This window comes from Leucoraja erinacea, chromosome 6 (genome assembly GCF_028641065.1).
Source record: "Leucoraja erinacea ecotype New England chromosome 6, Leri_hhj_1, whole genome shotgun sequence".
Taxonomy (NCBI): domain Eukaryota; kingdom Metazoa; phylum Chordata; class Chondrichthyes; order Rajiformes; family Rajidae; genus Leucoraja; species Leucoraja erinaceus.
Window position 1 is genome coordinate 45,644,008 of NC_073382.1, and position 12,038 is coordinate 45,656,045.

A 12,038-nucleotide genomic window follows, 5' to 3' on the forward strand; every position below is an offset into this window, starting at 1 on the left:
TAGCTTGTTATTCTTCTCGTTGCATAAATTTGTTTCTCTGACGCATCAGTGGCCATTATATCCAATGTACATAAGCCAATTCTGAGCACCTGCCTGCATTGTCCCACATGTCAGCAATATGCCACCTCTCACTTTGCCATCCATCATTGCCACTCAATTAATTTCAGAATTGCTTGGTATTGAATTTATTTGATCTCACTCCATTCTGTCATGCCACATTTCTTCACTTCCATATCTCAATTCACACCCCAACTCAAATTTTCGTCATATTTCAATCACGGTCATTTTAGGGAAAAGATTAACTACTAAGTTAAATCATTGTTTGCTTCCCACTAATAATTTCCTGTCTCATACCAGATTCATGGTTGCTTATGACTGTACAGAAGATGGTCATTTAGCCCATTGATCCTACGTTTGGTCCCTGCAGAGAATAAGCTCCACCTCCTTCTATGCTTGCATCTTCTCTCACATCTATCAATTCTCCTTTTATCAGCCTGGTTTACAATGGAGTAACAAACCATAACATAGCCCATTATACATCAGTACATCTTTGGGATGTCAGAGGAAACTGGAGCAGACAGTATAAAAACACACAGTGAAAGGGAGAATATGCAAACTACAGTGTCAGAAGTCTGGATGACCAGGATCCATGTAGCTGTCCAGTGGCAAAACTAGCTGCTGTGCCACTTTTTACGCCCTGTTCCTCTTTCCCTCAGTTAATCCTTTGTCTCTGTGTATTTGCCTTTCTTCCTCTATCTCGCTGCAACTTTCAGATTTTCTGTCCCTCTCCCAGATGTCTTTCTCATTCTCTCTCTCTCTCTATAATGCTATTCTGGTCTCACCCCAATTCTCTTAATGTTTTTCTGTCTATCTCTCTCTGTATCTGTCTTGTGATCTTTTCCCTTCTCCCTCCCCATTTTTAAAATTTGTTTAACTCTCATTCCCCCCCCTTCAGTTTTTCTGTCTTTCTCGCTGTCTTGCTTTTAACCTCCATTTGATTCTCTCACTCCATTTCACTTTGAGCCTATCCTTGTCTGTGCATATTTTCTCTGCTTATCTGCTTGTCACTCTTTCCACCCTGTCTCTGCCCTCATTGGGTTTCGTGCTTCACTCTGCCTTTGTCTCTTCCTCTGCCCTTCATGTGTTAACATCCAATACATATAGCATAAGTATACATAGAGCAACAGATGATTTAGCTGTAGCTTGCATCTGTATGTTGCTCTCTGAATTTCTGCTTGCTATTTTTCTGCTCTCCCTCAATTCTCGCTCTATGCTGTTTATAGTGTGCAATGTGGACTTGTATGTTTGCAAGCACATTGTCTCTCCTCTCATATTTCTCTTCTGCTTTTGTGTATGATCTCATATTTCTGCTTCTCTTTATGACTGGTTTTCCTTAGGTTTTGTTCCTCGCATCTCCTAGCATCAATAACTTCCTGCTCTACACTTATTTTGCATCTCTTTCTCTCTCTTTTACATTCAGGAAGTTTTTATTCACATTTTTTGGCTGCTGGGATGGAACATTATACTAATATTTATGGAATATACAAACGGTGTAATGCAACATTTTAGGAATGGTGATCTGCAATCAATGTGGCTCTGTGCGTGCATGTGCACACATTTATGGTGCATCAGAGTGAGAGAGTCTCCCACAATGTGTCATCAGCCCTTCATACTTGAGTATCCTCTACGCCGCCTCCTGCCCTCCCTCGGAACACCCTCCTACCCTTCCATCTCCTCTCCAGCCCACATTCTCAGCCACAACTTTTGCTCTGATCCCCATGGTATTCTATCTTCATTCCCAGTCCCCACACCAGGTATCTTGGTTATCTCCCAAGATACTTGGCCTCATTTTCACAGTGCTGTATCTAGCAACGTTACAACATTTTGAGATTTAAAAAATCAAGTCTGCAATTTATCCCATCAGATAAAGCATAAAAATAAGTTTAATTTGACACCTAATTTACCTTCATATCTTCAGTATTAAAATAGTTATGGCCATTTTCATACTCGGAAATTAGCATCTTGTGTTCCCTATTGCTTTTCCATTGATAACTTAAAAGCTGTGATCGAGGACAGTCAAAAGCCCATAACCTTTTTAAAAATTAAGAGAACTGAATGAAATTTTCAGCTATTATAGATTGAAGCATTCTGAGACAAATATGAAACGATCTTACTTGGATGACCTGAAATTAAAGCATATTAGTTAGTTACCTAATTGTAGCTAATTACAAAATTCAATTACTAGATCTAAACATCTATCCATTTCTTAAGAAAAGGTTTAACATTTTCGTATAGCCTAAGTATCCAAATAACATTCACACAAGAATTCACAATATAACATGATTTTTAAATCTCGTTGTTATGAATTTATGGGTCAAATGGAAGGAATTTAGTGTTTAATTCCTGTAAATTAATGGGCATTTAAATCTTGCGAGTGAGTTTTTGTGGAACGCGATCGTTTGGAATGTTGCGGTTGTGGTGAATTTGAAGTAATCCTAAAAAGCAAGTTTATATGTAAAATAAACGACTTGCCTTATGTTTTGTCCCCTACGTGAGATCCGTCCCATTGACGGCGTTAGAAGTAGCTTTTTTATTTTACTCCAGGGATTAAATTGTCCCGCGATTTTAAAAAAATAATTTCCGAGAACGCAAGTCAGATCGATTATTCTTCAGCAGTTTAACAGCTTAATAAAGATCGACTCCGACAGGCAGGAGAAAGGGCATTTTAATCCCACCCCCCCCCCCAAAAAAGGCGCCAAAGTCACTCACATGGCCAGTGGCAGAACTGCAGCGCCGCTGAAGGTAAGTATTGTAACATACCTACTGTATCCACTCAGCCACAATTGCCAGCCAATAGACAATAGATGCAGGAGTAGGCCATTTGGCCCTTAAGCCAGCACTGCCATTCAATGTGATCATGGCTGATCATCCCCAATCAGTACCCCGTTCCTGCCTTCTCCCCATATCCCCTGACTCCGCTATTTTTAAGAGCCCTATCTAGCTCTCTCTTGAAAGCATCCAGAGAACTTGTCTCCACCGCCCTCTGAGCCACACTTGATCCTCCTCAATTCTGTGTATAACCATGCCTTGTCTAGGAACTTGCCCTACTACTCAGCTGTTCTTGTCCCTGGGTTAAAGGCAGCCTAGTTAAAGGTACTGTGGGTATGTGGGATTTGCAGTAAAAAAGGTTTGCCGGGGTCATTACTCTGAGCCAAGGCTGTGTTTCATCCTTCCCTTCTACCCTAGTTCTGTCACTATTGACAGAGCAGTTACATTGACTTTCAATTTAACCATAATGAAATTCTGCATCACTAACGGTCTGGACAGAAGGTTGGGATGTCTTCTGGTCAATGTATTGGAGATGTATTCTAGACATGTGTTATCTGTCCCTTGTCAGTTAAAAAATGAACGTTAATAATATATTAATTTAAAAACATAGTCCCAGAATGACTGAGCGTTCAGAAAAGTTATGTTATGCAGTGGAAGATGTGTGAATAAAATTCCCTCAGAATACTTGTATTATTTGAATAAATTGATTCTCTTTTGCCTTTTTAATCAATTGTATTTTTAAAGGACATTATGGAGATTTGAGATTATTTGATTATCATGGACAATGTTATATTTACAGCATTAAAGCTTCCACTTGGCAAAACTACTGTGATGCATTTGGTTGCAAGAGAAACTTTGCCAGAGCCAAATTCCCAGGGTAAGGACTATTCAGCTCCATCTTTTTTAAGTTCATAATTTACTGAAAACAACAATGGAACAATATATATATATATTTTATTTTTTTTTGGTACTTTTATTGGTAGATGTGGGAGGCCCCTTTCTGGTGATACAAAGGATGCCATGACATGTTTCAAGGAAGTCAGGCATCCTGACAAATTGCCTGTAGCTGACAGCACAGAAACAGATTATATGGTTATTTAAAATTGTGGTTATCTGTGACAATGCTTACTTGCAGTGCACAAATTACCTGTCCTATTCCGGTAATGCCATAGATTTTATTTCCTAAAAGTGTTTGCAACCTAACTTTTAAAATACCGTATTTCCTGGCAATGAAGACGCACCTGCGTTGAAGACGCACTCCCATTTTGAGTTGCTAAATTTTGAAAAAAAGCTGGCGGGACAGGATCAAGGGGTTGGTTTAGTCCAAGGGTCGGCAACTTTTTTTTTTGCTTAGGGGACAGGACCCATGTTTGAGAGCGGATGGCGGGCCACATCTATCGCCATAGTTAATAAATGGAGGTAATAATACATACTAACTAAATTAGTAATTAGTAATAATACATACAAATAATACATAAATTAGTAATAATACATACTAATAATACATAGTTTTCACATGTTTTTCAATTAGTTTTCTGCAGTTTCCACATCCCTCGCGTCCCCGGGACTGGCTGCAGTTCCCAAATCCCTGGCGTCCCCGGGACTAGCTATAGCTCCCAGGTCACCTGCGAGCCCCGGGTCTAGCTGCAGTTCAGCTGTCCGGTCCTGGCGACCGCTTGCAGCCACCCAAGCTACTGAGAGAGTTTCTGGCAAGATCCCCAACCCCCTCCTTCTCAACGCTCCTGCCCTCTCCGTAACTTTACCCCTGGAGGCCCAGCCGTGCTGACCCGGGCCAGACTCGGGACACGCTGTGGAAAGAACTCTCTTCTCCCCCCCCCCCCCCCCCCCCAGCGGTGCTGTCCCTTTACAACCGCTGTACTGAGGGGTAGCCAAGTCTACCTTTTTGGCAGACAGGAAACAAAGAATAGGGATTAACGGGTCCCTTTCAGAATGGCAGGCAGTGACTAGTGGGGTACCACAAGGCTCAGTGCTGGGACCGCAGCTACTTACAATATACATCAATGATTTGGATGAAGGGATTCAAAGTAACATTAGCAAATTTGCAGATGACACAAAGCTGGGTGGCAGTGTGAACTGTGAGGAAGATGCTATAAGAATGCAGGGTGACTTGGACAGGTTGGGGAAGTGGGCAGAAGCATGCCAGATGAAGTTTAATGCAGATCAATGTAAGGTTGTCCACTTTGGGAGCAAAAACAGGAAGGCAGATTACTATCTAAATGGCGTCAAGTTGGGAAAAGGGGGAGTACAATGGGATCTGGGGGTCCTTGTTCATCAGTCTATGAAAGTAAGCATGCAGGTACAGCAGGCAGTGAAGAAAACGAATGGTATGTTGGCCTTTATAATAAGAGGAATCGAATATAGGAGCAAAGAGGCCCTTCTGCAGTTGTACAGAGAGCCCTAGTGAGACCACACCTGGAGTATTGTGTGCAGTTTTGATCCCCTAATTTGAGGAAGGACATTCTTGCTATTGAGGGAGTGCAGCGTAGGTTTACAAGGTTAATTCCTGGGATGGCGGGATTGTCATATGCTGAGAGAATGGTGCAGCTGGGCTTGTACACTCTGGAGTTTAGAAGGATGAGAGGATATCTCATTGAAACATATAAGATTGTTAAGGGTTTGGACAAGCTAGAGGCAGGAAACATGTTCCCGATGTTGGGGGAGTCCAGAACCAGGAGCCACAGTTTAAAAATAAAGAGTAAGCCATTTAGGACGGAGACGAGGAAAAACATTTTCTCAAAGAGAGTGGTGAGTCTGTGGAATTCTCTGCCTCAGAGGGCGGTGAAGGCAGGTTCTGTAGATGCTTTCAAGAGAGCTAGATAGGGCTCTTAAAAATAGTCAGGGGATGTGGGGAGAAGGCAGGAACAGGGTACTGATTAGGGATGATCAGCCATGATCACATTGAATGGCGGTGCTGGCTCGAAGGGCCAAATTGCCTACTCCTGCACCTATTGTCTATCATCTATTGTCTAATGGCGTACAATCTAACCTTCAGCCTCCAAGACATATGTAAATTTTCAGGCCTTATTTTAAGGTAAAAAAATAGCGTCTTCATTGCCGGGAAATACGGTAGATAAGAAATAGGGTTCATTATTATTTCAATTGATTTATCAGTTTGGTTAAGGGATAGAGAAGAGCCCTTTGGCTCATCGAGTCCAGGCCAACCGCTGAACCTATTCATCATATTATCCCATCTTTGCATCAGCTTCCTACAAACTAGGTGCAATATCACAGAGGCCAATTAACCTACAAAGATGTGGGAGGAAACTGGCGCATTTGGAGAAAATCCACATGGTCACAGGGAGGACGTGCAAACTGCTCACAGACGGCACCCGAGGTCAGGATCCAATCCGCCTCTGTCTCTGAAAGGCAGCGGCTCCTCAGTTTTGCCACTGTGTTGCCCTGTTTGAAAAAGCTTTCCTGCCACTCATTGCAGAGCAGTAAAACATTAATTCCTTGACTTCCCCAGATACCTAAATAGTTAGAATGTAGAAACACAGAACTACAGATTCTGGTTTTCAAAAAAGACACGTTGCTGGAGTAACACAGCGGGTCAGGCAGTTTCTCTGGGGAATATGGAAAGGTGATGTTTTGGGTCAGGACCCTTCGCCTCAATAGTTAGATGGGAAGCTGCAAAAAAGGTGACTATTTTAAGAGTGAGCAGTGGCATGGTTTTTAAAAAATAAGGCGTCTGTAATTAATTCAAAGCTGTCTCCAGCCTGTTCTGACAGTACGGAATTGTGTGGTGTTCTTTACTCGGTGGAGAATGTGTAAAAATGAAAACCTTTCAGGGACAAAATGAAACAAACATCTTCTCACCAAAATTTTTATTTAATGTCTCTAGGTCAAAGGAACCGTGAAAAGACTGGAGAGAGCAATTGTTGTGTCATTCTGTAAATACTTCCACTTATTTCTGCTAACCGTGGTGTAATATAGTCCTTGTCTTTCATGCTGCTGGTACAAAAAAAAATAACATTGCTTCAAGAACTCTTTTTAAAAACAAATCTGTCCATGAAAACGATATTTAAAAACTGGAGCATTTCTGTTTTTAAAGCAGTTCTGTTACCATGATCATTTTTGTTAATGTTCCATTACTTCCTCTAAAGCCTTCTAGTTTCTATTTATTTCTATATAAGGACAGGCAGAATTAAACTGAAGATTTTTTACACCACTGAACCCATGCTATAACCATGCTCTGCAGAATTAACGATACATGTGTATCAGTGCTTTTAAAAAAAAAATACTTTTTAACCCAAGCATTTCTTGGAGGAAATATGCACTGCGGATTGCAGTGTTAATGTTGCCTTGTTGACCAGATGATGAAGCCAGACTTAAATATTAAATTTCAGTAAGGACATGGCAGTTAGTTGTGAATTAATACAAATTCCACAAACACTGAACAACCTGCAAATTTCATAATTATTAAAATATCGGTAAATTTAAGAATTAGGTTATGGAAGTGGATGTGCCTGTATTTTGATGAGAGTTTATAGATTTGATTTCAAAGATTCTCTCTCTATGCACTGCAATATGTTAACATTGCCTACAAAGGCATATTTTGTTGCACAAAGCATTTTGTAGCCTTGATGAGAGAGGATGAAGCTTTGTTCAAGCTTTTCTCTTTCTTACTGCTGAATATCATTTACTGTATTTGTGGTAGAAAGTTCTATTAATCATCTTGTCTCTATCAATAATGTTTTTGTCTTATGTCTTACTGTTGACTGGATATTTCTAACCTGTCTCAAACTTCAAACTTCTTAACCATAAACTATTTTAGTAGATGTATTAATTTGCATTTCTGTATTTAGTGCTTGCAATTGTGCAAAAGATGGGGAAACTGAAGTATCAATTGGCCCATATTTGTTCTGGAAGTAGGCCTTCCCCTTCCTTTTGTAGAAAATTACAAATGATATGCTAATTAAAATCTAGAGAATTTGCACAGCACTGAAGCATGAGCTACTTTCATCTGAATCTGTAAAAAAAAAAAAAGTTTTTATATTTTTCGGTGGGGGAGGTTATTTCTTCCCAGCTGAATTACAAATGTGTAGAATATATTTAATAAGAATCTTATACAGTACTGAGAATAGAACTTATTAACAAGCATAGATTTCCTTGTAGTATAACAGAATATACCAATGTAAGTAACATTAGCAGCTTTAAAATGTTGCAGGTTGACTGTGTTCTATATCTAATAGATGCATCTTCCCAGGTTGAACTCAATGGTATATGTAATAGTTTTACAGATTGTAGGCATGGTATCTTAATTGATTTTATTTTTTCCCTTTATCTGTTTATTGCTTTTAATATGCTTTACATGCTATGGTTCTTACAAAATATTGTTCATATTGATCAGGATAAAATTTGTATAGAGCTAAGTTTTGCAATGATTGTAAATATCACTGAACATTTTCTTTCTGCAACCTGTACTGATAGATTACTCCTGTAAACTAAATAAAATATTGCAATTCATGATTGATTCTAATGTCCATTATTTTTATTTTGTATAGTTAGTTTCTTGCTAACTTATTGATTAGGTTACAATTTATTTAAGATTGTTTATATTGTCACAGCTGTAGCTGCAGAGAGATGTGTATGAAATGTCCATTCTACATCCCTGCTATTATAATATGTCTTATCCTCAACGTCAGATTGTCTCCTAATCCTCCATTGTGGTCATTTATTTTCCTATACAAGTTTTCTTTCACTATGTTGCATCAGCACATCTATTTTATCGGCTGCTGAAGCACTTGTCCATTTTACCCCGCATGATAATTGAAATATTCCTCTCGTCCTGCTCCTCTCTATGATCCTTCATGCGGTTCAATTGATCTGAAGATGCTGTCTGTATCCAAACTTGCATCGTCCTGTGCACCATCACCTGCGTTGACTCCTGGTTGGACAACTTGATTTGAAATTTTCTTTTAAAATTTTTCCTTGGTCTTGCCCACTCCTACCACTAACTATATCCAGATATAAAATACTCAGACCTCTCTACTCTTTTTACACAATTTCAGTTGCTTCACAATTGGTAACTCTGCCTTCAACATTTTGCAATCTAGACTCTGAAACTATTTCCACCAGCTTCTCTATTTTGCTGCATATGCCAATGTCTCTCCTCAAGCTTTCAGTTACCTGAGCTAATACCCTTATTAAATTCTGTACAAAATCTTGTTGAATATTACTTTCAAGGACGGTAGGAGTCAGTCAAGATAGCTGAATTGAAGCCAAAGATTAGATCTTATGTAACCTTGTTGAAAGATGTAACAGGTTTGATGTTACCTACTCCTTCCAGAGTTATGGCTTATAGTAACAAAATTAAGCTTGTAGTCTCCAGTTTTAGATTTCTCCACTTGAAAATATCTCGGGCTACAATAAAGTCTGTTCATTTATTTTTCTAATAGTAGTGGCCACTGTGTTCTGATACCATTCCTGTCAAGAGTGTTTAATTGACATATGTACCGGAAATAGGCAATAGGTGCAGGAGTAGGCCATTTGGCCCTTCGAGCCAGCACCGCCATTCAATGTGATCATGGCTGATCATCCCCAATCAGTACCCCGTTCCTGCCTTCTCCCCATATCCCCTGACTCCGCTATTTTTAAGAGCTCTATCTAGCTCTCTCTTGAAAGCATCCTGAGAACCTGCTTCCACTGCCCTGAGGCAGAGAATTCCACAGACTCACCACTCTCTGTGAGAAAAAGTGTTTCCTCGTCTCCGTTCTAAATGGTTTACTCCTTATTCTTAAACTATGGCCCCTGGTTCTAGACTTCCCCAACGTCGGGAACACTTTTCCTGCCTCTAGCGTGTCCAAGTCCTTAACAATCTTGTATGTTTCCATGAGATCCTCTTTCATCCTTCTAAACTCCAGAGTGTACAAGCCCAGCTGCTCCATTCTCTCAGCCCCGCCATCCCGGGAATTAACCTTGTAAACCTACGCTGCACTCCCTCAATGGCAAGAATGGCCTTCCTCAAATTAGGGGACCAAAACTGCACACGATACTCCAGGCGTGGTCTCATTAGGGCTCTGTACAACTGCAGAAGGACCTCTTTGCTCCTATATTCGTTTCCTGAACAATATAATTCTAGGCAATCATCCTTGGACATACTGAGGTGTATTTAGACCCTGCGTGAACAGTGCTAGAGTTCTGCAGTGTTCTTAAAGATGGCCAAACCAAATTTTGATCAGTAACTAAATAATGCAACCGTATCCTAATTGCAGAGAGCAATCCATCCAACCTGACGTGATTGAAATCATTTAAATATGAAAGGAACCCATCATTTTGACCACTTGCAGAAGATATTGTGGTGTTCTACTTTATAACTCATAGGAGAAAAATTAGGCCATTTGTGTATACTCCACCATTTATTCATGGCTGATCTATCTTTCTCTCTCAACCCCATTCTCCTATCTTCTCCCCATAACCCTCAACACCGTTACTAATCCGAAATCTGTCAATCTCCGTCTTAAAAATACCCAATGACTTGGCCTGCACAGCTGTTTGTGGCAATGAATTCCACAGATTCACCTCCCTCTGACTAATGAAATTCCTCTTCATCTTCTTTCTAAAGGTACGTCCTTTTATTCTGAGGCTGTGCCCTCTGGTCCTAGACTCTCCCACTAGTGGAATCGTCCTCTCTGCATCCACTCTCAAACATTAGTTTTGTATCAATTTGAATTTTATATCTGCTCTTCAGGCACGTGCCGTGAGTAATTATTCGGGGTAGGCAGTCAGTCGGCTTTAAAAAAAAAATTAAACCGCGCATGCGCAGATTGTTCTCTCTGTAAAAATAAAAATTGAAAACAGTAACAATTCAATTTTCCCAAGGCTTCCTAGTCTCCTTTATTCTGAATTACTGAATGGGTGGGGGGTGAAGGGTGATGGCAGGTGGAGAGATGGTGGGAAAAACGGGAGCACAGGGACAAGTTGAATCAGTTGTCATCTAATTGAATGACAACACTTGTTCAAGGGACCAATTGGGGTGACAGTTCCTTTCACAGCGTGTGGAGAGTCTGTGCCAGGGTAAAGTTGCGGGGAGGGCAGGAGTGTTGAGAAGGAGGGATTCTGGGATAATGCCAGTAGCTCGCTCACTCACCGCTGCCGCAGCTCTCCGGGCACGAAGCCACCGCACTGTTGCCGGGGGTAGACGCAGCTCAGGGAGCTGCCAGCTGCCAGCAGCCGCCGGGACCTGACAGCAGAACTGGACGCCACTTCAGCGCCTTCTGCCGGCCCGCTCAACTCTGGCAGTGCTCTCCGCCTGAACCTCTCACCTGCCGTTCGCCGGCTTCGCTCATAGAAACATAGAAATTAGGTGCAGGAGTAGGCCATTCGGCCCTTCGAGCCTGCACCGCCATTCAATATGATCACGGCTGATCATCAACTCAGTATCCCATACCTGCCTTCTCTCCATACCCTCTGATCCCCTTGGCCACAAGGGCCACATCTAAGTCCCTCTTAAATATAGCCAATGAACTGGCCTCAACTACCCTCTGTGACAGAGTTCCAGAGATTCACCACTCTCTGTGAAAAAAGTTCTCATCTCGGTTTTAAAGGATTTCCCCCTTATCCTTAAGCTGTGACCCCTTGTCCTGGACTTCCCCAACATCGGGAACAATCTTCCTGCATCTAGCCTGTCCAACCCCTTAAGAATTTTGTAAGTTTCTATAAGATCCCCTCTCAATCTCCTAAATTCTAGAGAGTATAAACCAAGTCTATCCAGTCTTTCTTCATAAGACAGTCCTGACATCCCAGGAAACAGTCTGGTGAACCTTCTCTGCACTCCCTCTATGGCAATAATGTCCTTCCTCAGATTTGGAGACCAAAACTGCACGCAATACTCCAGGTGTGGTCTCACCAAGACCCTGTGCAACTGCAGTAGAACCTCCCTGCTCCTACACTCAAATCCTTTTGCTATGAAAGCCAACATACCATTCGCTTTCTTTACTGCCTGCTGCACCTGCATGCCTACCTTCAATGACTGGTGTACCATGACACCCAGGTCTCGCTGCATCTCCCCCTTTCCCAATCGGCCACCATTTAGATAATAGTCTGCTTTCCCGTTTTTGCCACCAAAATGGATAACCTCACATTTATCCACATGCATGAAGCGGCATGTCAGCCGCTTCCTGCAAATCCTTAAATTCCCCACAGCGGCAGGAGAGAGGTTTTTAGACAGAGCTGCCAGAGGTGAGCAG

The 12,038-nt window shown here is 41.3% G+C and overlaps 1 long non-coding RNA gene across 1 annotated transcript; it reads left to right on the forward strand.

Moving 5' to 3' along the window:
* The first annotated feature begins 3,581 nt into the window (after positions 1-3,581).
* LOC129698046 (uncharacterized) lies at positions 3,582-8,319 on the forward strand. Its single transcript, XR_008723610.1, has 2 exons — positions 3,582-3,706; positions 6,692-8,319. It is a non-coding gene; the product is annotated as an uncharacterized LOC129698046 (long non-coding RNA).
* Positions 8,320-12,038: the final 3,719 nt, after the last annotated feature.